Genomic DNA, 27259 nt, shown 5'->3' on the forward strand with positions numbered 1-27259 from the left:
TTGCCCTTTTTTTTAACCCCCCACCCTTCTGTGGGGATGCCATGCCAGACCTTATTTCTTTGCTTTCCTTTCCATGTCCTGGCCCGCAGGGACAAGTTCAGGCAGGCTGAGTTGGGAAAGGCAAATGGGATTGTCCAGTGCACGCTCCACTTGGTGCAGTTGAAAAGCTCTCCCTCCACGTCCAACACACATTGGCTAACCCAGGCTCTGCAAACATGGGGGAAATCTGGATGTGATTCCTCGTCTACTTAAAAAAACACAGCTTGTGTTATATAAGGGTTTTGGTCATCTCTGTGTGTTTTCAAGTGAAATGGTGCCATTCGCTTGGCTTCCTTCTCTGAATTCGATGTGCCTACATCAAAATCTGTTTGCTGAGTGAGAAGCCATTAGTGGTTCCAGAGATGATTGCATTGCTGGCTGATGCATTTGTTCTCTCTTCCTATGTTTCGAAGTAGCAAAGAATGTATAATTCTGGACCTGGGGGTCCTGGTGGACAGGAAGCTCAACATGAGTGAACAGTGTGCTGCTGCGGCCAAGAAGGCCAATAGGATGCTGGGTTGCATCAACAAGGGCATCACCAGCAGAGATAAAGAAGTCATTATCCCACTCTACTCAGCGCTTGTCAGGCCACACCTGGAATACTGTGTACAGTTCTGGTCCCCACTATACAAAAAAGATGTGGACAGGCTGGAGGGGGTCCAGAGAAGGGCCACCAAGATGATCTGGGAAGCCTGCCATATGAGGATAGGCTGAGAGAGCTGGGTTTGTTCAGCCTTGAGAAAAGGAGGCTTAGAGGTGATCTCATCACCATGTACCAGTACTTAAAGGGGAGCTACAAAGAAGATGGAGACTCCCTTTTTACAAGGAGTCACATGGTGAGGACAAGGGGTAACGGGTACAAGTTACTCCCAGGGAGATTCCGATTGGACACGAGAGGAAAATTTTTCACAATGAGAACAGTCAATCATTGGAATAATCTCCCCAGGGAAGTGGTTGACTCCGCTACGCTGAACACGTTTAAGGCTCAGCTGGACATGGTGCTGGGCCATCTTGTCTAGATTGTGCTAGAAAGGTTGGAGCAGATGATCCTTGAGGTCCCTTCCAACCTGGTATTCTATGATATAAGAAAATAATGATTTGGGGGAGAAATTGGTAATGGAAAAATAACTTGAACAAGATTTGATAAAAATGCACTGTTTTGATTCAAACTTATGGGTTACAAGCATTTCCTGCAGGCCAGTGGGAATTGAAAGACTGTCTTTGTGGGACTTTGAAATCTTAGAAATTTCAAAAGTGAGACAATCTCTGTGCCTGTTACAAAACATCAGAAAGCAATCAAGTTATATCTTAGCAAACGGCTATTTCAGGTAGTACAACCAGCAGAACAAAATCCAACCTCTAACTTACAGATAAGCCAGAGTGTGAGTATCACTCCTTTTAACCTGCCATCGCTTTGAGTACGTTAGTACATTTTTAACTTGTAGATTTTGAACCCACAGAGGAATTACTGTGATCTTTTAATAAGCCATGTTGACAAGAGGAGATTAACCCCTATTATTAGGAGTTGAGCTAAATCTAGGGTGAAGGCATCAAACCGAAACAAAAATCTGCCACTGGCAAAGTCTGTGAGCAACTCCCTAAATAGCAAAATGGTTCATCTTGCTTGGATTTAAAACAGACCTGCTCTGAGGAGGGTTGCTTATCAGACCTGTTTTCCCCTCACTGGTTGAATGATGGACCACAGCCACCAGGTCCAGGACCCCCCAGCATGCTGGGAGGAGAGGGACAAACCGGGCAAAGGTGGGTGCGAGTCCCCAGCCCTGGCAGCTGTGCCTAAACCAAGCTGCAATCTTGCTCCGAAGCTCTCGGTCTGTGCAGCTGAGGAGGCTGTGAGCATCGCCGGGTGTTCCTGGTTGAGCGATGCCGGTGACCGGCTCTGAGCTCACTGAGTCCAGCTGGCTTGTGCCATCATTACGGGGGTGAGATTGAAGCAGGGATGAACTGAGGTTCAAAGGCTGAACTGGAAAAAAATCAAGGAATGCAATTTAGGCCTCCCTCAAAACACCTGTGCTTGTCTGTTTGGAGTCTCCTTTTTGCCTTCAAGAAGCGGTTGGTCACTTCTGATCTGCAAACACTGCTTCTAAATGAGGAACTGAAACACTTTGGCACTCAGGTTCTTATTTTTTCCTTAAAATCGGTCATTTCCTGAAACAGCACTGTTGTTAGGTTCCCCCCCCCCAGTGAACTGTTTGTCACCCAAAAAAAAGAAGAAATTCCCCAGCTCAAAGCCCGGGTGTCGGGTGTCCTTGAGGCTGGAGGAAGAGTCACAAGGTTTGATGTGGCTCTTCAGCCTGGAAGATGCACTAGCAGATCGGCTGGGTCCAGCCTGGGGCTTCCAGGCTGCCTGATCAGTCATGCTTAATTGCTAATTAGCTACCTCCAGCCCTTTCTCTGGGAATTATGATAATGAACATAAAGATTCTGTTTATTCTAAATGAGACTTCCCAAGGGTAACAGCCTCCTCGGTGGCTGTAGAAATGGAAAGCAAGCCTGAGGAAACATCAGGGCACTGTGTTTTTTGGCAACAGATGATAAACATTTCTTTGTGGATGGAGCAGAGGATGTCATTTACTGCCCGGCTCTAACAAGAGCTGTCTCGACCATTTTGCTGTTCTTTGCCATTGCTGTCAAAATGCAACAGCTAAATCCATGGGGCCTGATGGGATTCATCCCAGAGTACTGAAGGAGCTAGCGGATGTTACGGCAGGACCCCTCTCAATCATCTACCAAAGGTCTTGGGAGTCTGGGGAGGTCCCCGCTGACTGGAAGATAGCCAACATTATTCCAATTTACAAGAAGGGTGTGAGGGAAGACCCAGGGAACTACAGACCTGTTAGTCTAACCTCAGTTCCTGGAAAAATTACGGAGAAGATCATAGTGGGTGCTACTGAAAGGCATTTAAAGAATAATGCAATCATCAGGCACAGTCAACACAGGTTCACAAAGGGAAAGTCCTGTCTAACTAATTTGATATCCTTCTATGATAAGGTCACCCGCCTAGTGGATGAAAGGAAGGCGGTGGATGTAGTTTTTCTGGATTTTAGTAAGGCTTTTGATACTGTCCCTCACAGCACATCCTCCAGAAGGAGGTTGTCCAACTGTGGGATGAGTGGGATTGCGGTGCGCTTGGTGAAGAACTGGCTGAAGGGCAGGGCTCAAAGGGTTGTAGTGAATGGGGCTGCATCTGGCTGGCGACCGGTCACCAGCAGTGTTCCTCAGGGCTCAATCCTAGGGCCAGTCCTGTTCAACATATTTATCAATGATCTGAATGCAGGAGTTGAATGCACCATTAGCGAGTTTGCTGATGATACCAAACTGGGAGGTGCTGTTGACTCTCTTGAGGGACAAGAGGCCTTGCAGAGGGATCTAGATAGATTGGAGCATTGGGCTATGATTAACAGGATGACATTTAACAAGTCGAAACGCTGGATTCTGCACCTAGGGCAGAGTAACGCTGAGCACAAGTACAAATTGGGAGAGGAGTGGCTGGAGAGCAGCCCTGCAGAAAGGGATCTGGGGGTGCTGGTCGACAGCAGGCTCAATATGAGTCAGCAGCGTGCCCTGGCAGCCAAGAGGGCAAACCGCATCCTGGGGTGCATCAAACACAGTATAACCATGTGGCAATTAAACACGGACTCTGCATATGAGTTTAGGCGAAGACACTTTATTTTTACAATCTATCCCTTTTATATTATGATCTAGTGTTCACGAGCAAGCAAAACTTATTTCATTGGTTACTGTCTTGCATCCACGCGTCTCTTCAGCGTTACTTATTGGTTCTTCAAGTTGGTGCACGCGAATTCCTCTTTCAGGGATGTATCCAATCTCGTCCTTATTTTTCTGCCTCTAAGTTTCACAAACTTGTTTGTAACAAGCCTCAAGGGCACAGCTGCATTCCTGCGAATCTGTTTGTAACAAGCCTCAAGAGCACAGCTGCATCTCGTCAAAGTAAAACACAATCTCATTTATTCCCACATAACCAGCCGGTCAAAAGAGGTGATTATCCCACTGTATTTAGCATTGGTGCGGCCTCACCTTGAGTACCGTGTGCGGTTCTGGGCCCCACAATTTAAGAAGGATGTGAAGGTCCTTGAATGCATCCAGAGGAGGGCAACAAAGCTGGTGAAAGGGCTGGAAGGCATGTCCTATGAGGAGCGGCTAAGGGCTCTGGGCTTGTCTAGTTTGGAGAAAAGGAGGCTGAGGGGCGACCTCATTGCTCTCTACAGCTTCCTGAGGAGGGGAAGTGGAGAGGGAAGGGCTGATCTCTTCTTCCTGGGATCCAGTGACAGGACGCGTGGGAACGGCTCAAAGCTGTGCCAGGGGAGGTTTAGACTGGACATTAGGAAGCATTTCTTTACCGAGAGGGTGGTCAGACACTGGAACAGGCTTCCTAGAGAGGTGGTCGATGCCCCATGCCTGTCAGTGTTTAAGAGGCATTTGGACAATGCCCTTAATAACATGCTTTAACTTTTGGCCAGCCCTGTAGTGGTCAGGTAGCACCTATACAGTTGTGCAGATGCGTTCAAGGGCAGGAGGCTTCTGTTGGACTCCCTGCTAGTTTTGCATCACACAGGTAAAAGGTGATGATCTAAAGCCACTGTGCTTGCTTGTTAAGCACAATCATCAGTCATTTTTATCAATCCCCAGAAGCATTTACTTCGAAGACCATCCCCTCACAAGAACTGATCACAGTGGCTACTGCAATTTTGGTGACATCCCAGTGGGCAATGAAAGTCTAGTTGTCCCTGTTTTACCCTGAAAGCCATAGGACAGGGGAATATATCAACACAGAGTAATGCCTGGGCAAAGCGATGGACACAGGCAGCCATCCTGCTGCCAGGCCCACACTAGCACATTCAAAACTGGCTTGGTCATCTTTGAATACTACTGCACAATTCTGCATGTGAACAGTGAATTTAATTAATTAAAATTCAGAGATACAAGTTGTGTGCCAGTGAGGGAAGGACCCATACTGTTAGGTAATGAACGTGGGCAGTGCTCGCAGCTTCCTGGCACGAGCTGTCGGAGGAGCATTGGGCAAGTTGGGGTCTGTGCTCCGTGGTGGGGCACCCTAAGCTGGTTCCTCAAGGGGATTAAGTCAGGGAACCTGATACAGGTGTATGAATTTCACACCGGGCTACAAAAGATCTGGACCTAGAGACTGGAGTGCCCATTCCCATGATTTTTCACCCCAGCCTGTGTTTTACAGTTGTCCCACCTTAGACTTCCACCAGTGTTCCTGGGCAGTGCATGCTCCCCGGGTTGGCACTGAGCCGCTGCAGCAGCCCATGATATCGCACTGTGATGTTCTGAACATATTTTCTCCAGGACTGCATCCGTTCAGTCATTCTGGCAGATAAAGTAGAAGTTGGACATTAGCCAGAAAAGTACTGGGGAACAAACATCATCTCTGACAGCTTCAAGGAGCGCTAAAAGGGAACTTGATGTGTTAGAAACAGTGATCAATATAAAGTCACTGTTGCATACAACAGTGACCTTGTAAACATGCACTTACAAATTAAGAAAAGCCAGTGTTAACCGCATGCCAGCATAATTTTCACTGGAAATCTATGGTTCTCTAGTATGAATCAGCATTTAATTACGATTGCAGTCTGTTTTTTTTTCTGGCTCTGCTTCTGGAAGGGTTTCCCAAGAGGTCCAAATGCAATGAAGTTTTAGTATTGCAACATCTCCCTGGTTTACAAACCAGCTTAATCCACAGGGAGGGTCACTAGAGCTACACAGCTGAGGGGCGGCTGCCCTTGTCTGCAGCTCTGCAAACAGAGTTCCCCTAAGAGATCCCTCAAGGCTGACCCCTCTCTCTAGGAGCTCTTGGTTCACAACATTTGGATGTCAAACCACAGGTGCATGCCAAACCTCCCATGCTGGGTGATGCAATTGTGTGTGGGGGTGCTTGGGTTGTCTCCCTCGAGGAGGTACCTCCGCAGGGTCTCTCCACTGCTTCCCACCCCATTGCAGGAGGAGGGCAGCAGGCTGTGGCTGGAGACCATAAGCAGAGTGAGCAAGGAGGCAACGTCCTGTTGGTTTTGGTGCAAATTTCCCTGTTTCATGTCCTTTGACCACCTACATAGCAGTGAAGCTGTGAGAGAGTTTAAAAAAAAATTGGAAAACCCTACTGAAAACTGGGACATTAAAGCCCAGGTTTTCCCCACCTATGTTTATCACTTAACCAAGGCACCAAAGTTAGGAGATTTGCCATGCCATTGCGAGGCTGAGCCTCTGTCCAGAATCATAGAATCACAGAATCATTTAGGTTGGAAAAGACCTTTAAGATCATCAGCTCCAACTGTAAGCCTAACACTGCCAAGTCCACCACTAAACCATGTCCCTAAGTACCACGTCTACCCGTCTTTTAAATACCTCCAGGGATGGGGACTCAACCACTTCCCTGGGCAGCCTGTTCCAGTGCCTGACTACCCTTTTGGTGAAGAAATTTTTCCTAATATCCAATCTAAACCTGCCCTGGCGCAACTTGAGCCCATTTCCTCTTGTCCTATCACTTGGTACGTGGGAGAAGAGACCAACACCCACCTTGCTACAATCTCCTTTCAGGTAGTTGTAGAGAGGGATAAGGTCTCCCCTCAGCCTCCTCTTCTCCAGGCTAAACAACCCCAGTACCCTCAGCCTCTCCTCATAACACTTGTTCTCTAGACCCTTCACCAACTAACTTCGTTGACCTTCTTTGGACATGCTCCAGCACCTCAATGTCTTTCTTGTTCTCCTGGTTTCGGCTGTGATAGAGTTAATTTTCTTCCTAGTAGCTCGTATAGTGCTGTGTTTTGGATTTAGTATGAGAATAATGTGATAACACACTGATGTTTTAGTTGTTGCTAAGTAGTGCTTACACTAGTCAAGGACTTTTCAGCTTCCCCTGCCCTGCCAGCGAGAAGCTGGGAGGGAGCACAGCCAGGACAGCTGACCCAGACTGGCCAAAGGGCTATTCCATACCATATGACATTATGCTCAGTATATAAACTGGGGGGAGTTGGCTGGGGGGCAACGATTGCTGCTTGGGGATGGGCTGGGCATTGGTTGGCGGGTGGTGAGCAATTGTATTGTGCATCGCTTGCTTTGTATATTATTATATTATTATTATATTATTATTACTACTACTACTACTACTATTACTACTATTCTACTTTATTTTACTTCAATTATTAAACTGTTTTTAGTGCAGAAGGAGGAGGGGCAGGTGCTGATCTCTTCTCCCTGATGACCAACAATAGGACCCAAGGGAACGGCAGGAAGATATGCCAGGGGAGGTTTAGGTTGGACATTAGGAAAAGGTTCTTCACCCAAAGGGTGGTGGAGCACTGGAACAAGCTCTCCCGGGAGGTAGTCACGGCGCCAAGCCTGACAATATTCAAGAAGCATTTGGACAATGCCCTCAGACGTATGGTGTGAATTTTGGGTTTGTCCTGTGCAGGGACAGGAGCTGGACTCGATGATCCTTGGGGGTCCCTTCCAACTCAGGACATTCTATGACTCTATGATTCTACTTGTTTACTTGTTTTAGGTAAATCCATTGCTTGAAGCTTTTGGCAATGCCCAGACTGTGATGAATGACAACAGCAGCCACTTTAGAAAATACATACAGCTGCGTTTTCAGAAGAATACAGGTAAAGTCAAGGGCAATATTTGAAATTACTAGTTTGGGGGATGGTTAGGCCCTGGAGGGAGCAGACTGAGTAGCCAGAACTTGTGGAAGGTGAAATTTTGACACTTGATTCCCTGTGGGAAGGATGTGCAATTCAGTAAAATGCTACAGCAGCCACGGCTGTAGGATAAGGCCTGGGTTTGGACAGTGTGGGAGTATGGGAAGGATATGGGGGTGATGGCTCAGGGGAGGTATCAGTAATATTCTATGGTGCCAGAAGCCTTGGTTGCTGCTAAAGGAGGTGAGCAGGCATCTCCAAGATGATGGGAAGCATGGAGAAGCCCACTTCCAGGGTGCTGGGCAACCTAAAGGGTGCAGTACACAAGAAAGTCACTGAGGCGAGCTGCTCCAGAGCTGGCCCGATCCATAGCAGAGCGGCAGGTCTTGGCACACAGGGGGGTTCCTGAGGCAGGGAAACGCCAGGGCAGTGGAGAGACCCACCAGGAACCAGCAGCTCTCATGAAAGACACTGACAAGGCCTGGGTGTTGCCAGAGCAACCACGGCCACCCCTACACCTATAAAAAGCAGCCTAGGGAGCGCTAGCCATCAGGAGCACTGCAAACAGAGTGGGCAAACAGAGCGTGGCGTGGCAGTTTGCACAGAAGGGTGCGCAGGAAGGGCATCGTCACCCTACCAGCTCAAGAGGTGAGTTCAGTTGGTGGTCATCACCCTCTCAGAAGGAGCTTAGCTATGGTATCCACCCGGCAGAAAGCTATGTCCTCTGTGCTCGCCAGAATGGATGTGGCAACCCAGTCAGAGCTCCCACGAAAACATGCAGCCATCCAGGTCTCAGGCTGCAGGGCGTGCCAGAGCCTTTCACTAGTAAAGGATGGCAGCAGTGAGAACAGCTGTGTGAGGTGTGACCAAGTGGATGATCTGCTCAGCCTGGTGGCAGAGCTATGAGAGGAAGTAGAAAGGTTAAGGAGCATCAGGGAGGCTGAGAAAGAGATAGACTGGTGGAACCATGCTCTGCCCTCCCTGAGACAGAAACAGGAACAGCCACCAGAACAAACCCAGGATCAAGGGGATCCTGTGTCTTCCCCCCACCAGGCTGAAGGCAGTAGCTTAAAGGAAAGGAGTGAATAGAGGCAAGTCCACACTCGGGGTGGCAGGAGAACCCCCTTCCTTGCCCAGCTTGCCTTCCCAGGTGACTCTGTACAACAGGCATGAGGCTCTGGATGTGGAAGGCCAGTCAATGGATGATGTGGATGATGATCCATCTACTACACCAGAGGTGTTGCCAAGGTCAGAAAGGCCTACCCCACGTATCAAGACCACCTCTGCAAGGAAGAAAAGACGGGTTATAGTTGTAGGTGACTCCCTTCTGAGGGGAACAGATGGTCCAATATGTCAGACAGACCCTCCTCTTAGGAAAGTCTGCTGCCTCCCTGGGGCCTGGGTTAAGGACATCACTAGGAAACTTTCTAGCCTGGTATGGCCCTCGGACTATTACCCATTATTGCTCTTCCATGTGGGTGGTGACGAAACTGCAATGTGTAGTCCAAGGGCAATCAAAAGAGACTTCAGGGCCTTGGAACAGTTGGTAAGGGAATTTGGAGCACAGGTAATTTTTCCTCTATCCTTCCAGTTGCAAGCAGTGGTATTGGAAGAAACAGATAGACCCAGCCTATTAATACATGGCTCTGTGGCTGGTGTCACCGCCACAATTTCGGGTTTTTTGATAACAGGATGGCCTACACTGCACCAGGCCTGCTGGCATCAGATGGGATTCACCTTTCTCAAAGGGGGAAGAGGGTCTTTGCTCACAAGCTAGCGGGGCTCATATTGACAGAGCATTAAACTAGACTTGAAGGGGGAAGGGGATAATATCAGGCTTGCCCGTGACAAACTGTGGGATGACATGCCAAGGTTAGAGGGACGGGGTGCTAGCGAGGGCCCTCAGCCTGTTGATCTGAGGTGTGCTGGGTACACTGCAGCACGCTTGAAGTCTTACAGAGAGGAGCCAGGGGCTCCTGAGGTAATAGGAGCAAACAGGGAAACATCAGTGAAATACCTCAAAGGAATTAAGGTGTGTTCCTCTAAGAAGGTGATGTGGCCGACAGCCCAGCTGAAGTGCCTCTACACCAATGCATGCAGCATGGGCAACAAACAGGAGGAGCTGGAAGCCACCGTGCTGCTAGAAAGCTGCGACCTAGTTGCCATTACTGAAACTTGGTGGGACAAATCCCATGACTGGAGTGTGGCTATCGATGGCTACAGGCTGTTCAGAAGGGACAGGCGAGGAAGGAGGGGCAGAGGGGTTGCCCTACACATCAAGAAATGGATAGAGTGTGATGAGGTGTCTCTGAAGAATAGCCACGAGCAGGTTGAAAGCTTATGGGTAAGAATTAGAGACCAAGGCAACAAAGGGCACCTTGTGGTTGGGGTCTACTACAGGCCGCCTGATCAAGGGGAGCCTATTGACGAAGCCTTCTTACTCCAGCTACAGGAGGCATCGCACTCTCAGGATCTCGTCCTGCTGGGGGACGTCAACCACCCTGACATCTGCTGGAAAAGTAGCACGGCAAGCTGTAGGCAATCCAGGAGACTCCTGGAGTGCATTGAGGATAACTTCTTAAGCCAGGTAATAGACAGCCCTACCAGAGGGGCTGCGTTACTGGACCTGTCGGTCACCAACACAAGTGAGCTAATTGGTGACATCAAGGTTGGAGGCAGCCTGGGCTGCAGCGATCATGCAGATCATGAAGTCTGCAGTCCTGAGGGATATGGGACTAGGCAAAGAGTAAAGTCAGGACCCTGAATTTTAGGAAAGCAAACTTCCAGCTGTTCAAGGAGTTAGTCAATGGGACCCCCTGGGAAACTGCCCTCAGGGACAGGGGAGCAGAACAGAGCTGGCAGATCTTTAAGGATGCTTTCCATAGAGCGCAAGAGCTCTCGATCCCCAGATGTAAGAAATCGGGAAAGGAAGGCAAGAGACCCGCATGGCTGAGTCAAGACCTGCTGGTCAAACTAAAGGGCAAGAAGGAAATGCACAGGCAGTGGAAGCAGGGACAGGTATTCTGGGAAGAGTATAGGGATGTTGCCCGGTTGTGTAAGGATGGGGTGAGGAAGGCCAAGGCACGGCTGGAGCTGAACTTGGCAAGGGACGCAAAGAATAATAAGAAGGGCTTCTATAGGTATGTCAGCCAGAAAAGGAAGGTCAAAGAAAGTGTACTCCACCTGATGAACACGACTGGCAGACTGGTAACAATGGACGAGGAGAAGGCTGAGGTACTCAACAACTTTTTTGCCTCAGTCTTCACTGGCAACCTCTTCCCACACTTCTCGAGTGGATGGACCTCAAGGCAGGGACTAGGGGAGAAAAGTCCCTCCCACTGTAAGAGAAGATCAGGTTCGTGACCACCTGAGGAACCTGAATGTATATAAGTCTATGGGTCCCGATGAGATGCATCCCAGAGTCCTGAGGGAATTGGCTGATGTAGTTGCCAAGCCACTCTCCATGATATTTGAAAAGTCATGGCAGTCAGGTGAGTCCCTGGGGACTGGAAAAAGGGAAACATTGCACCCATTTTTAAAAAGGGTAGAAAGGAGGACCCTGGGAACTACCGACCTGTCAGCCTCAGCTCTGTGCCTGGGAAGATCATGGAACCGATCCTCCTAGAAGCTATGCTGAGGCACATGGAGGACAGGGAGGTGATTCAAGACAGCCAGCACGGCTTCACCAAGGGCAAGTCCTGCCTGACCAACCTAGTGGCCTTCTATGATGGAGTGACTGCATCAGTGGACGAGGGAAGAGCTACGGATGTCATCTACCTGGACTTCTGTAAGGCCTTTGACATGGTCCCCCACAACATCCTTCTCTCTAAATTGGAGAGAGATGGATTTGATGGATGGATTGTTTGGTGGATGAGGAATTGGCTGGATGGTCGCATCCAGAGGGTAGTGGTCAATGGCTCAATGTCCAGATGGAGACCAGTGACGAGTGGTGTCCCTCAGGGGTCCGTACTGGGGCCAGTGCTGTTCAATATCTTCATCAATGACATCATAGACAGTGGGATCGAGTGCACCCTCAGCAAGTTTGCAGATGACACCAAGCTGAGTGGTGCGGTTGACATGCCTGAGGGATGGGATGCCATCCAGAGGGACCTGGACAAGCTTGAGAAATGGGCCTGTGTGAACCTCATGAGGTAAGGTCCTGCACCTGGGTCAGGGCAATCCCTGGTATCAGTACAGGCTGGGGGATGAAGGGATTGAGAGCAGCCCTGCGGAGAAGGACTTGGGGGTACTGGTGGTGTTGTAGAAGTCATTTTTAGCTCAAATAAGGATCCAAAGGCCTGTTGAAGCCTTAGACTGCAAGCTGTGAACTTTCACCCAGATACGCTGACCGTATGCTGAACTCTTACCTAGCTACATGAAGGAAGGCCCTGAAACCGGTGCAAACCAGGAAGATAAGGTAGCCACAACCATCAGCAGAAGCTGCAGCTAATCAAGATAAGAAAAAGAATGACCTGCCTGGAGACAGGTAAAGGATCCAATAAGGAACAAGAAGACCCCAGACCCAAATATTACTATTGGGCTGAACGTTCGCATGAAGGGAGGGGAACTTAGACTGTAAGGGTATAATTGCCCAGGGATTTCTTTGTTCGGGGTCCCTCTCTGGAGGCACCCAGCTCGAGCTGCTCTTCAACACTGTACCACTCAATAAATTCGCCTGGCATACCTCATGTCGGAGACTCTGCTTCGGGGAAACCTAGGGTCGGGCCTGAAGGGAGAGGAAGTGCCTGAGGTTGAGTGTGTGTGTGAGCAAGGAGTCCAAAAGGGGCGCCCGTCAGCTCAGTGGAGCTGTGAAGGGACTCCGGTCCTAGCAGTTAAAGTCTCGGGTGGTGTGTGTGCGACTCCCTGGATGGTGTGTGAATGCTTGGGCAGCTGCTGCTCCCTTAACAGGTGGATGAAAAGCTGGACATGAGCCGACAATGTGTGCTTACAGCCCAGAAAGCCAACCATATCCCGGGCTGCATCAAAAGAAATGTGGCCAGCAGGTCGAGGGAGGTGATTCTGCCCCTCTGCTCTGCTCTGGTGAGACCCCACCTGGAGTACTGCATCCAGCTCTGGAGTCCTCAGCACAGGAAAGACATGGACCTGTTAGAGTGGGTCCAGAGGAGGGCCACAAAAATGATCAGAGGGATGGAACACCTCTGCTATACGGAAAGGCTGAGAGAGTTGGGGTTGCTTGTCCTGGAGAAGAGAAGGCTCCTGGGAGACCTTATTGCAGCCTTTCAGTACTTAAAGGGGGCTTATAAGAAAGATGGGGACAGACTTTTTAGTAGGGCCTGTTGCAATAGGACAAGGGGTAATTGTTTTAAACTAAAAGAGTGTAGATTCAGACTAGATATAAGGAAGAAATTTTTTATTATGAGAGTGGTGAAACACTGGAACAGGTTGCCCAGAGAGGTGGTAGATGCCCCATCCCTGGAAACATTCAAGGACAGGCTGGATGGGGCTCTGAGCAACCTGATCTAGTTGATGTCCCTGCTCGTTGTAGCAGGGGTTGGACTAGATGACCTTTAAAGGTCCCTTCCAACCCAAACTATTCTATGATTCTATGAAAGTTATTTTAGACAACTCCATGCTCCTATCACAACTAAGAGATGCGGGACAGCTCAGTCAGCTTCATGTCCCCAAGTGCAAAGTTTACCCTGTCACCTTCTTGTGTGTAATCTGAGGTGCAAAGCTGAGTGAGTACCTGTTAGAGAAGTCACGGGTAGTGCAACAAGATACCAGGGAGAGGAATTTCCATATCTTCTACTACATGTTTGCTGGACTCTCTTCAGAGAAGAAAGAGATGTATGGGCTATTGGATCCTTCACTCTACAGGTACTTCAAAGGCAGACCCTAGTTTAGTCTTCTTGATGGGGGGGTGGAGGCAGAAGCAACGTAATGGAGCCTATGCCTCTGCCCTATGACTCTACCTGTAGAGCCTGGCATAGGTAAACAAATGAATGGAAACTGGAGTGGCATCTGAATGGAGCTACATGAAGAGATCTTATGGATTATCATGGAAACCGGGAGGTCTGGAGTCTTCTTTGTTGCATTACCTTGTAAAAGTTTCTTTCCCTTTCATGTCTTCACTGCTGCTGATCTGCCTTGTTCCCTTGGGGTAGGACTGACTTCCTGTGCTGATTGTGTGACGGTTTTGTATGGGATAGACACTTTCTCAGGTACATAAGAAGTGGGTGATTTGGTACACAGGATGTAGCTCAGCGCTGGAAGCACAAATACCAAAAGGTGTGCAATGCCCTTGACATGGTGGGCTTCCAAGAACAGGTCAATTCTGGGGTCATTTCATTTCCATCTGTGCTTCTTGCAGGCATAGGGTTTCTTTCTGGCTGCTGTTTTGAGGATCAGTCCTATTTCTCTCCCTCCCTTCTGGATTTTCCATATTGCTTCCAAATCACCTGAATCTGTCAGATTTTGTGTAGGGCCTTTTCACACAGGCTGCCTGTGCCTTTCCCTCACCTCTCCACCTTCTGGGGCCTCTGTATTGTATATGTTACATGCTGATAGGTTTTCACTTGCCCTTCTTGTGTGTTTTAGGAGCAAGTGGACATGCAGGCAATCTTGGTTGGTGTGTTGTCTCTGGGCAACGTGACCTTTGAGCCTCAGGAGAGGAACGGGTCTGTAAAAGTGAGTGAAGCCTCCTGGGGGATGGCTGAAGGCTGGTGAGTCACAAGAAGAGTTAGCAGAAACCTTACGGATGTGATGCTGGTTCCCACTGGCAGTGTGACTGCAGGAGCTGCTCCTGCCAGAGATGGCAGAGGATGTTTCTGCCTCAGAGTATGGATACTCCCGAGGAACAAGGAGTTTTTCCAGAAATGCACAGTATGACCCCATGACTGCCTTTGTGTTCACTGCTGTTGATGCCCAAAGAGACACTTCCCAGCTTCTATTTCTTGTGTATCTAGGACCAGTGTCTTGCATATGGTGATACTACACATGCCTTTTTTGTTGACTTCATATAATGCAAGCTTTTTAAAATCAAATGTTATATGTTACTAAGTATGATGCCTTGGAGAAATTCAGGTGTGCAGTATCCAAACACTAGTTTTGTGGTTTAGACAGATCTTGTCCAAGGATACCACCTTAACTGCTATCAATTTTTATTGGTAATCCTGAATTAAACTTTCTACTATTTCACATGAAATTATCACAGATTAAGAAGTATATATTCCCCAGGACCATCCCATTTTTATTATATAGGATGGATACATTATCCTGCTTTGTTAGCAACACAGAACAGAAAAATGTAACATATTTCTGCCTTTTCTATGTCTTTTTATTTTGACCTGTTTGAAATCCCAGCACCCTTGGCTTTTGGTTTCACTCCCATCTCTTTGCCTGTTTCCCTCCTACACCATACCTGAAACAACCACCTACATCTGTTCAGCAGCCAACTTCTTTTTGTCTTAAAATCTGCTCCTTGGTTTTTGCCCACGGGAGGGGAATTCCTGTTAAAGCAATCACTGAGGATTTCAGTTGCATCTGAGTTCCCTTTGTTTCCTGTCTCTTGTGGATTCGTGTGACTCTGATGTCTGCTGAAGCTCAGACACCTCAGCACCTGCACAGTCATCCCGGTGTGGTGCTGTTCAGTAAGTCATTAAACCATTCAGCAGGGACTGGTGTGACTCCCAAAGATGAAAAGCAGCACTGGGAGAGGAAAACGGAAAGTATTTCGGAGAGAGCTCAGGAGTGAGCTTGGTCACTGTATGGGATAATGCAGATCTCAGAGCGTGCATCTGACTCCAGTGCTGCAAGATCTTATCAGTAATACTTATTTTACAGCAGAACTCAAAAGCCTTAATCTGAATCATGGCCTCATTACACTGGGTGTCACGCAGACACAAGGAGATACAATCCTCACATGTAGAATAAAGGTTTAGTATTTACTGTCCTCATCTATTTCCTCTCTCCCAGGGTCAGTTTGAAGTCCAAGAAGATGAACTGTTAAAATGCCTCATTTGTACAATGTTGGTGACCCGAGGCGAGCAGATTCAGCATTTTCACACCCAGCAGCAGGCAGAAGGTAAGAAACATAATGAATTGCAGATGTGCTGGCTAGAAAGACTGACCCATATTTGATGGAAGGGTATTCCCACACATGTGCAACTTCTTGGGAACAAAGATGTCTGTGCCACTTCCTCATTCCTCTTGCACAGAGGCAAGTATATCAGTGTTTATCTGCTTAGTCTCTTACTGACATGTAGGACCATTAATGCTGCTTTTGTTTGATCTCCAGGAGACTGCAGAGATTAAATGAGAAACCAAGGAATTATCCTTGCTTTCTCCCTCAATCCAGCCTAGAAGAAAACTGTAGGTATTTGTACAAAAGACGGGAAGGCTCCTGTAGCAGAGTGCTGGCAGTGTGCAGAGCTCTAGGTAGTAGATGGAGAAATAACTGAGAAAATCAGTGAGATAGCACAGTATCAGGGAAGGAATGAGATGAAAGGGAAGTATGTTAAAGTAACAAGCGCAAGATGTTATTTTCCCTTTCAATAAGAAAAGAAAATAATCCAAGATAATATGCACAAAAAGGTTCAGTTAAAATAAGTGTGTTTTGTTTTGTTTTTTTAAAAAAAGCATGAAATCCCAGGATTCCTAGATTATTGCTTAAAAGAAATGGAAGAAAAAAGTGCAAACGGCAAATTATGTCTAGTTCTGCTTCCCAAATGTCTTCTCTTGCATTTCTCTAGACAATAAAATAAACATCTCCCATCAGTAGGTGCATCATGCAGTAGGTCCTGTTGATTTGGTCTCCTCCTCCTTAGAATGTCAGCAAGTTTTCCATCAATTGCATCCTCCTCTTGCCCACAGTGTTTAAACATTTTGCAGCTGTGGGCCAGGAGGAACAGAACCATTCAATTTTCCAAGTACAACTTGGAGCCTCTTGGAAACAAACTTGGAGACAACTTGGAAAGAGTGAAGCATAAACCAGAAGTAAATTAAACTTCATAATCAAGGAAAGCAGAACAAGAAAAGGTGAATGTCTCAGTGTTATGCTGCACTCCCGTGGTTCTAATGCCTCAGTGCCATCCTCTGGGTTTTGTTCCTCAGGATTTGCATCTGAATGGGGTGCATATGCATTTACAGAATTCACTTGCAAGCCAGTGTACATTCAGCTTAACAGTTGCTCCTGGCAAGCTGTGGAGGTGGCTTTCACAGCAAGCCTGTGAGCATTGCTGGCCTTAGTGACTTGCTGCTCTTTCCCCTAGGTACAATATACTGCTGGGGGCTTTCTAGAGAAGAACAGAGACACCTTGCCAGCTAATGTTCATGGCTTCTGCATCAACAGCATCACCCTCTTGCTCAGTGTGCTGTTCACAGGCAAGTCCCTCTGTTACAATAGGATATCCCACATGAATCAGGGCCCACCTTGGCAAGATTTAAGTGTGGGGATGAGGCTCACGTACTATGAATATGTTTCACAGCTGGCAGCCTCAGGGAGACTCTGGGAAGGCTGCAGCCTGGAGTGGGGCTGCTGGCATACTGAGCTGTTGGAGCTGTTTGTTCCCCTAGGCACAATAGCAGGAATAGCCTTCAGAGGTGTTCTTCCTATAGAACTGAAGGGCCACTGCATAGGCATAGTTCTGACCACAAGCTTGACCTTCTTTACAGATGCTAGTTATAGCAGAGCCTGCTCTTTCCAGGGATCAGTTTTTGGTTAATTGCTGTCTTTTTGCTGAGGCAGGATGAGAGTTTTCCCATCAGCAAGACCTCCTGGGATCTACGCAGTAGATTTTCTAGCCAGCATCTTTTGGCTTGACCATGGCTGGAAAGCAAGGCAGGTTGTATCCTCTTCCAGAGAATTAGCCATTGCTCAGATGTCTTCTCTCAGATCAGATAGCCCATCTTCTCCAGGGCCAGTGCAGGACTGTCTCCACTGGCCCTTTCCATATGCTCTGTTCTTGTCTAGAAATGAAGGTGGACAAAGCCATAGCTCCTAACTGTTCACACTGAAAATAGAGTGCTGTAGAGCCACAAGCGATGAGTGTAGAGATGATCCTTTTTGAACACATTTTGGTTTCCAGATACAACTTGTTAAAAAAACCCTGAGGTCATGCATTATTTCTCTCCCACCACTACACTCCCTTTTTCCAGTTATTGATAAACCTTCAGAGTCTCCAAAGCTTCTATGAAAGTAAACATGTAAAGAAAAGTCAGGTGGATGCTTCCTTGGAATTTGTCTGGCTGAACACAGTGCTTCTGGTTGAGATTTTTTTGTTGTTGTTGTTCTGTTCAGTCCAAGCCACTTCCTGGGATTTACAAGTAACTGATGAATTTCATTTCTATTCTCTGTTGTGTTTTTCAGCTCTTCTGCTCAGGAGTATCTTTCTTTGTTACCACTTCCTCACTGTTACTGAAGATATTTAGTCTAGTTCCAACTCTTTGAAAGTTCATAAACAGCAGAGATAACCTGTTCTCAGTGCAGGTTGGTTGCCCAGGACTGGACAACCAGGCTGTAGGTGGCCCTGCTGAGTCAGAGCCCAGATGATCTCCAGAGGTCTCTTCCAACCTCAACCATTCTGTGTTTCTATGATTCACATAAGACTGTTGCATCAAGGGTGTGCAAGACTGTCATTAGATCCTTCGGTAAATTCAACTTCCCTGAATTTTTCATCTTGTCACTGAATTAGTTTTAAGTTATCTGATTTTATATGATCTCCCATGTTGACCGTTGTAGGTGAGCTTCCCATTTGCTATCTATACTTTTTTCTGCATTGTTAGATGCCTGTTGTTGATGATATTTCTTTTGAAGGTCATTTAGGGTTGTTCAATAACCTGATTGCCTTGTCTTCTCAGTGGCAGAAAATAATATTGCCTGGATGGCATGCTTCATATATTTGCATTTTCTTCTCCCTTTCTTTAGCTCTATTTCCAGATGGTGAAACCTAAAGTCCTGTGTGTGATTCAGTATTTGTAGGGAAACTTGTGTGTGAAGTGAGGTTTGAATGTTTAGATGTGGCTGATTGCGAGCAAAGGTACAAAATTAACTATTGTCTCTGTTCTTCCAGCCACTATCTCCAGGATGGGGACACTGATGCCTCATATGAAAGCCAAGGTATTGCACTTCAGGTCCACATGACAATTGATAAATGATGGCATAGTTACCTGATATTTATTATTTGAGAAACTAGCTGAAAATGAAAACAGACAGGAATTGGTTGAAAATAAGAGCAGACAGCAATCTGCTTGCAACAATTTCTCCTTTATTTTGTTGTTGTTGTTGGGTTTGTTTTTTTTTTACAGAGTTTCTGCTTGCCTCTACTGTCACCTGACACTAAGGGGACAGACAGGTTCTTTTAGGGATCCTTGGCAGAATGACAGCACTAAGCTGTAGTTATAATTAAAGCTTTATTTTCTTAACAGGATTTTATGATTAGCATAGCATAGAATTTATAATCAGAATAGCACAAGATTTCTATAAGCAGAATCAGTGTAGTACAATTTTATAAGTAGCGCAGTACAGAATTTTATAGCACTGCTTAGCTTATGGTTTCTAATCACCTGGACCCTCTGCAGATTGGGTCAAATCTTAATACTTGGTTTGCTGTATCAACATAACAATCATAATCTAGACTCGAAAATCATATAAAAGAATACAAGTCACTCAATCCTCAGAGGAAGCAGATGACAGTGGAGGCATCCCTGGCCACCAGGGGGTCACAGGTCTCACTGTCCAGCAGCAGTCCAAGTTCTCCCACTTAGTACCTGTAACTGCTTGATTTCATAGACAGTGCTCTGTGCGCTGTTATGCTTCCCTGTTCTGTGATGGGGTCATCACCACCACCTGGTTGGCCAGGTACCTGGGACCTTCAAGGCCGGTAAGGAGGGGAGTAATCAGCCTGGTGCCCAGGAATCCTGAGGCTGATAGGGAGGGGAAGAAGAAATCTGCTTGGTTTGTCTACTTGGTTCACAGGACCTTCAGGGCCTGATAATGAGGGGAAAGGGGACTAATACATGACCAGCTCAGTCACAGAGAATGGCCACTTGCCTTATAAAATGGCATTAGTTATGCTAACCATATTACCAGAAGTTGGGAGCAGGGTGTACCAGTCACACTCTACTGATATGTTTAACTTTTCTTTCCTCCCCTGAAATCCATTCTCTCTCCTTTTTGCCATCTGCTTTCCAGCAGAGCTCTTTAGATGATAATCAAGCACTCCTTCCAGGAGTAATCCTTTTGTTTGGGTCTGGTTTCAGGTCATACCAGGAGCAGACGACAAGTTCAACAGCACATGAAAGCAGTCTGTCGGAGCTCAGTTCTAGGTAAAGTATTGCTGCCCTGCAGTGCCCCTTGAGATGAGTGCAGTGATATTTTTGTGAGAGCTTTCAGCCTGCTAAGCATAGTTAAAGCATCCAGCATGTAGACAGGGTTTTTTCTGGGTGCCAAGCACAGCTGATCATGGTGGGAGTGACCCAGTTGCTGTCAGAGCCTGGGAAGTTGCTGTGGGGTGGGAAAACAGTTCTCACTACAGGATATTGCACACTGGGCTCTCGCAGTGCTTTGGCTTGCTGGACTGTTGGTCTTTCTCTACCCTCACCAGCATTCCCTGATGGTGCTCATGGAGAGGATGTATTCTGCCAACCCCCACTTTGTGTGCTGTATAAACCCCAACAGCCAGAAGGAGCCAGGTGTGGTGGACAGCCAGGTGGTGCTGCAGAAAGTGAGGAAAACCAGTGTCCTTTACAGGTACTTCTGCCACATCTCAGTGAGGAGGGCAGACCCCACTGAAAGGCTATGGAGATAGCTGGAAGCTGACTGGTCTGAGTCTCTTCTTGCAGGAGAAAGAGCAGGCACACTTTTTATGCATGTAAAGGTTCTGGGTACTTGGTTGGTTTTGTGACACAGACTGCTAGGTCCAGGTTTTGCAATCTTAGTTCTCTCCCATTTCTTTTTCATTAATGCAATGAGATCTGCTTGTCAGGTACTAGGGTTCGTCTTTGCATCTCCTGGATGAGAACTGGTACAGACAGTACTCTAGGAAAAAAATTATGCTTCCCGGAGGAGACTGTTCTCACCCATCAGCCAGGGCAACTCTGAATAGGAGCCAAGATGGGATCGCTTTGATAGGAGCTGATATGTGTTGATGTGACTGTCTTTGGATATTGTGTCAGGTCTGAGATCCAGACACTTTAAAGAATACTGAAAATGATTAGAAGAGTTCAGAAAGCTCTGTGGCCTGTTTAATGTATATAAGAAAGGATAGGATTAAGAGGGAAGTTCATCTGTGCCTCAGAGTACTTCTGTGTACAGATTTGGAAGTAGAAGGCTATCCTTTAAGGGACAGGGGCAAAGCAGTACCCGTGGCTGGAAGGTGAAATTATTTCAGTCATTGGTTTTTATGGTTTCCAACTTTTAACTGAGAGTGGTTAATCATCAGAGTTACAGGATGTGGTAAATTCAGTCTTTAACCAAGGAAACATTTTCAGAAAGAAACTTTTTTGTTTTGAACTAGAGAGCTTTAGGGCTGAATGAAGGAATTTCTGGCCGCAGAGGGACAAACTGATGTCCTAATGACCCATTTCTGTTTGTTTATCTGATCCTCTTTGTGGTGCTGCTTCAGCTCTGGGGCTGCTGGAGATGATCCGGATCCAAAGAGGTGGTTTCTCCTGGAGACCCTAATTTGAGGAATTTGCTGAAAGGTTTGTTAAAACCTCTGAATGTTCCCTCTTAGATATTGTTAGGAAAGCAACCCTGGTAACCAGATATGGACAGGGAATTAAACTACCTCTTTAAAGTTCACATGCCTGAGATCATGGGGTTGTTTGCTGTGGGAGGCTGAGTGGGAAGGACACTGATTTATTGTTGTTTGCTATGAGGGTGACAGATCAGCTCAGCACATCAAGGATGGGGCTCTTACCCTGCTGAATTGGTTTGTCTTTCACAGATATGGAATTCTTCTAGTTAAACCAGATGTTTCCCTCACAAAAGAAAGGTAGGAACCCTTACTTTGTTATGTGTTGTTGAAGAATTTTCACCAGAAAGTGGGTATCTCTAGGTTTGCTTTATTAACAACTCAGAGTTGGGCCATCACCTCAGTGAGTGGCAACTGTTACAATTGTCACCTTATATATGTTTCTATAACAATTACATTATTATCAAAGTCCACCTAAGGTTTCCACCGTGTTCTCAATTCTTCATTCTTCTGGTCAGCAGACAGTTCTTGATTTCCCATCGGTAAACCGGTTCTTTGCGTTCCGTTTCAGTTCCTGTTTATTGACCACGTAGACCACTTCAACCACTGGTCTGATGCAAGATCATAAAAGTCATTTATTTCCCTTCTACGTCTATTTTCACAATGCTCTATTTAAAACCGTCTTTAAATTCTAAGAATCTGACCTCTTAACTTATATTATGAATGCTTACCTTACCCTTATTCTCATCTAATGTCTACATCAGTTAAAATGTCTTAATCAGCTGTTCAGTTATTCATCTTTTCTTACTACATCTATCTTTATCTACTGATTAACTCGGCTGGTGATTAATCCAGTCATGGGATAGGGTTATACAGGGACAAAATGAGCAGTGTAGCATGGACTTAGATTAATATAACACACCTGTAGTTATACAATTCATGTAATTCATCTTTTCTAAATTACCCTATACAATAACTATTCTTAAATGCACAGTAATATTCAAAGCCTCAATTAACTATTTGCTAACATGTGTAATCCAGTTTGTTCTTCAGAGACTTTTGCTCTCAGGGTAGCATAGCAAACTGAGTAAAAGGAACAAAGTGAGGATGGGTTTTTGTGGTGATGGGGAACACATTCCTAGACAAAGACAGTTAGTGTTTAAAAAGCATTTGGTACAATGATGAATGAAATCTTTCTTGAATTGCTATGTAGCAATTCAGTTCAATTGCTATAAAGTCTTGCTGTCCTGTGGAATGAGAACTGGCTAATATACTCAATTTAGGGAGTCAAGGATGTCCACTGAACTCAGTATGGCAGGGTCTCAGCACAGTTGCCAGGTGCCTCTCCAGGTTTTTCCCTGATGGTCTCATGGGAGAAGAAGAAAATAATGCTGATTAAGCAGCCAGCACTGAATGTCTCCCAGGCTAGAGAGGATGTTTCTGGTCCAAGAATTTTTTATGTGTACAGGCATAATATACCCGCAGCACTTTCAGAACCTGACTGTTTGTTCCTTACACACGTAAATGTCATTCTGGCTCTGCAGTCTTACCCTGTCAGTGTTTTCCTTCCTACATCTAGGGCAGCAATTTCCCACCTCCTCTCCTCCACTTTCCCAGTCCCTTCTTCTTGCCATGGTCAATTGTGACTGATAATGAGAATGAAGCATGTAGGGCAGCCAGCTGATTTTTATTTATTTATTTAGTCTTTTAGAAAAGGATTTGAATGTTCTCCTGGAAAAGATCACTCCTCCAGCCCTCACAGAGCTTCCGTGAAGTTACTGATGATAAATAATATCTGATGATAAATTAATACTGACAATTAATAAGAATTGCAAACGCAAGTGAGGTCAAGAGAGAATCTCATGGATGAGAGAGGTGATGGTAGACAGGCAGCACAGTGTGTTTTCAGACACAAAAATCATAGGATGCTTTTGAGAAAAGAATTACCTTGGATATAGATTCTGGCACAGCGCAAGTTGACTGAGGTAAAAAGGAAAACCACTTCTGCTTTGCTATGCGAGATATTAGCAAAAAGTGCCACTATGGTTTCACAGCCTGGATTTGCAGGCAGAATCATAGAATCATAGGGACCTTTAAAGGTCATCTAGTCCATCCCCCCTGCAATTGGCAGGGACATCTACAACTAGATCAGGTTGCTCAGAGCCCCATCCAGCCTGTCCTTGAATGTTTCCAAGGATGGGGCATCTACCACCTCTCTGGGCAATCTGTTCCAGTGCTTCACTACCCTCATTGTAAAAAATTTCTTCCTTATATCCAGTCTGAATCTACACTCTTTTAGTTTAAAACCATTACCCCTTGTCTTATTGCTACTGGCCCTGCTAAAAAGTCCCTCTCCATCTTTCTTATAACCCCCCTTTAAGTACTGAAAGGCTGCAATAAGGTCTCCCCACAGCCTTCTCTTCTCCAGGCTGAACAACCCCAACTCTCTCAGCCTTTCCGTATAGCAGAGGTGTTCCATCCCTCTGATCATTTTTGTGGCCCTCCTCTGGACCCTCTCCAACAGGTCCATGTCCTTCCTGTGCTGAGGATCCCAGAGCTGGATGCAGTACTCCAGGTGGGGTCTCACCAGAGCAGAGTAGAGGGGCAGAATCACCTCCCTCGACCTGCTGGACACACTTCTTTTGATGTAGTCCAGGATACGGTTGGCCTTCTGGGCTGCAAGAGCACATTGCTGGCTCATGTCCAGCTTTTCATCTATCAGTACCCCCAAGTCCTTCTCCGCAGGGCTGCTCTCAATCCCTTCATCCCCCAGCCTGTACTGATACCAGGGATTGCCCTGACCCAGGTACAGGACCTTGCACTTGTCCTTGTTGAACCTCATGAGGTTCACACGGGCCGATTTATCCAGCCTGTCCAGATCCCTCTGGATGGCATCCCATCCCTCAGGTGTGTCGACTGCACCACTCAGCTTGGTGTCATCTGCAAACTTGCTGAGGGTGCACTCGATCCCACTGTCTATGATGTCATTGATGAAGATATTGAACAGCACTGGCCCCAGTACGGACCCCTGAGGGACACCACTCGTCACTGGTCTCCATCTGGACATTGAGCCATTGACCACTACCCTCTGGATGCGACCATCCAGCCAATTCCTCATCCACCAAACAATCCATCCATCAAATCCATCTCTCTCCAATTTAGAGAGAAGGATGTTGTGGGGGACCATGTCAAAGGCCTTACAGAAGTCCAGGTAGATGACATCCGTAGCTCTTCCCTCGTCCACTGATGCAGTCACTCCATCATAGAAGGCCACTAGGTTGGTCAGGCAGGACTTGCCCTTGGTGAAGCCGTGCTGGCTGTCTTGAATCACCTCCCTGTCCTCCATGTGCCTCAGCATAGCTTCTAGGAGGATCGGTTCCATGATCTTCCCAGGCACAGAGCTGAGGCTGACAGGTCGGTAGTTCCCAGGGTCCTCCTTTCTACCCTTTTTAAAAATGGGTGCAATGTTTCCCTTTTTCCAGTCCCCAGGGACTTCACCTGACTGCCATGACTTTTCAAATATCATGGCGAGTGGCTTGGCAACTACATCAGCCAATTCCCTCAGGACTCTGGGATGCATCTCATCGGGACCCATAGACTTATATACATTCAGGTTCCTCAGGTGGTCACGAACCTGATCTTCTCTTACAGTGGAGGGACTTTTCTCCCCTAGTCCCTGCCTTGAGGTCCATCCACTCAAGAAGTGTGGGAAGAGGTTGCCAGTGAAGACTGAGGCAAAAAAGTTGTTGAGTACCTCAGCCTTCTCCTCGTCCATTGTTACCAGTCTGCCAGTCGTGTTCATCAGGTGAAGTACACTTTCTTTGACCTTCCTTTTCTGGCTGACATACCTATAGAAGCCCTTCTTATTATTCTTTGCGTCCCTTGCCAAGTTCAGCTCCAGCCGTGCCTTGGCCTTCCTCACCCCATCCTTACACAACCGGGCAACATCCCTATACTCTTCACAGAATACCTGTCCCTGCTTCCACTGCCTGTGCATTTCCTTCTTGCCCTTTAGTTTGACCAGCAGGTCTTGACTCAGCCATGTGGGTCTCTTGCCTTCCTTTCCCGATTTCTTACATCTGGGGATCGAGAGCTCTTGCGCTCTATGGAAAGCATCCTTAAAGATCTGCCAGCTCTGTTCTGCTCCCTTGTCCCTGAGGGCAGTTTCCCAGGGGGTCCCATTGACTAACTCCTTGAACAGCTGGAAGTTTGCTTTCCTAAAATTCAGGGTCCTGACTATATTCTTCACCTGACCCTTACATCTCCGGATTGTGAACTCTACCAGTGTGTGATCACTACAGCCCAGGCTGCCTCCAATCCTGACATCACCAATGAGCTCACTTACATTGGTGACCACCAGGTCCAGTGCTGCGTCCCCTCTGGTAGGGCTATCTATTACCTGGCTTAGGAAATTGTCATCTATGCACTCCAGGAGTCTCCTGGATTGCCTACCACCTGCCGTGCTACTTTCCCAGCAGATGTCGGGGTGGTTGAAATCCCCCAGCAGGACAAGAGCCTGTGAGCGCGAAGCTTCCTGTAGCTGAAGAAAAAAGGCTTCATCAATAGGCTCCCCTTGATCAGGCGGCCTGTAGTAGACCCCAACCACAAGGTGCCCTTTGTTGCCTCGATCTCTAATTCTTACCCATAAACTTTCAACCTGCTCATGGTTGTTCTTCAGGGACACTTCTTCACATTCTATCCATTTCTTGACATAGAGGGCAACGCCTCCGCCCCTCCTTCTTCACCTGTCCCTTTTGAACAGCCTGTAGCCTTCGATAGCTGAACTACTCCAGTCATGGGATTTGTCCCACCAAGTTTCAGTGATGGCAACTAGGTCGGTAGCTTTCTAGCAGCATGGTGGCTTCCAGCTCTTCCTGTTTGTTGCCCATGCTGCGTGCATTGGTATAGAGGCACTTCAGCTGGGCTGTCGGCCACATCACCTTCTTGGAGGAACACCCCTTGGTTCTTTTGAGGAATTTCTCTGATATTTCCCTGTTGGCTCCTATTACCTCAAGAGCACCCCGCTCATCCCCATAAGACTTCAACTGTGCTGCAGTGTCTCCAGCATGCCTCAGATCAACAGGCTGAGGGCCCCGGCTAGCATCCCATCCCCCACTAGTACCCTGTCCCTCTAACCACACCGTGCCATCCCACCCCTTGTCACAGGCAAACCTGGTGTCGACTCCCTCCCCCTTCAAATCTAGTTTAAAGCCCTGTCAATGAGCCCCACAAGCTCCTGAGCAAAGACCCTCTTCCCCCTTTGAGAAAGGTGAACCCCGTCGGATGCCAGCAAGCCTGGTGCCGTGTAGGCCATCCCATTATTGAAAAACCCAAAATTATGATGTTGACACCAGCCATGGAGCCATGTATTAATGGACTGGATCTGTCTGTTCCACTGGGTGAAGGAACATCACCCAGTGTGCTTCCCCCAGGGAGTGTCAAAGGCATGGTCAGCATTTTTTTTCTAACCACAGCTTTTCTCTGAACAGCTTTCAGGTGATTCAGATGCAGGAAGAGTTACCTAAAAACTGGTGGCTGAGCTGAGAGCTCAGGCACAGCGGCTACAGGAGGAGGCAGAGAGAGAAAGAAGCAGGCAGCTGGTGGTGGAAGCAGAGACCCAGAGTAAGTTGCTCCCACTCCCACTGCCCCCATGCATGGCCACTTGTGCTATGATCACCTTGAAGTGTTGTAAGCTCCAGGTGATGATGGCCTGCCCTTGGCTCTCGTGGGGCTGGGGCTCCACCAATGCAGTGGGCAGGGAGGTGCCAACATTTCTGCCATTTGAAAGTGCTGCTTTCTCTGTGAGGAGCAGCGTGGTGAAGGTCATTTGCCTGGCTGTGTTGGGAGGAGCGCCAAGCTGTGTCTTTC

General features: G+C 47.2%; 1 pseudogene; it reads left to right on the forward strand.

Annotated features, from left to right (window-relative positions):
• The window catches only part of LOC148055489 (uncharacterized), a 45937-nt pseudogene that overhangs the window by 12145 nt on the left and 6533 nt on the right, over window positions 1-27259 (forward strand).

Source organism: Nipponia nippon, unplaced genomic scaffold, assembly GCF_047370975.1.
Source record: "Nipponia nippon isolate SJK-2023a ecotype South Korea unplaced genomic scaffold, ASM4737097v1 scaffold_22, whole genome shotgun sequence".
Lineage (NCBI taxonomy): Eukaryota > Metazoa > Chordata > Aves > Pelecaniformes > Threskiornithidae > Nipponia > Nipponia nippon.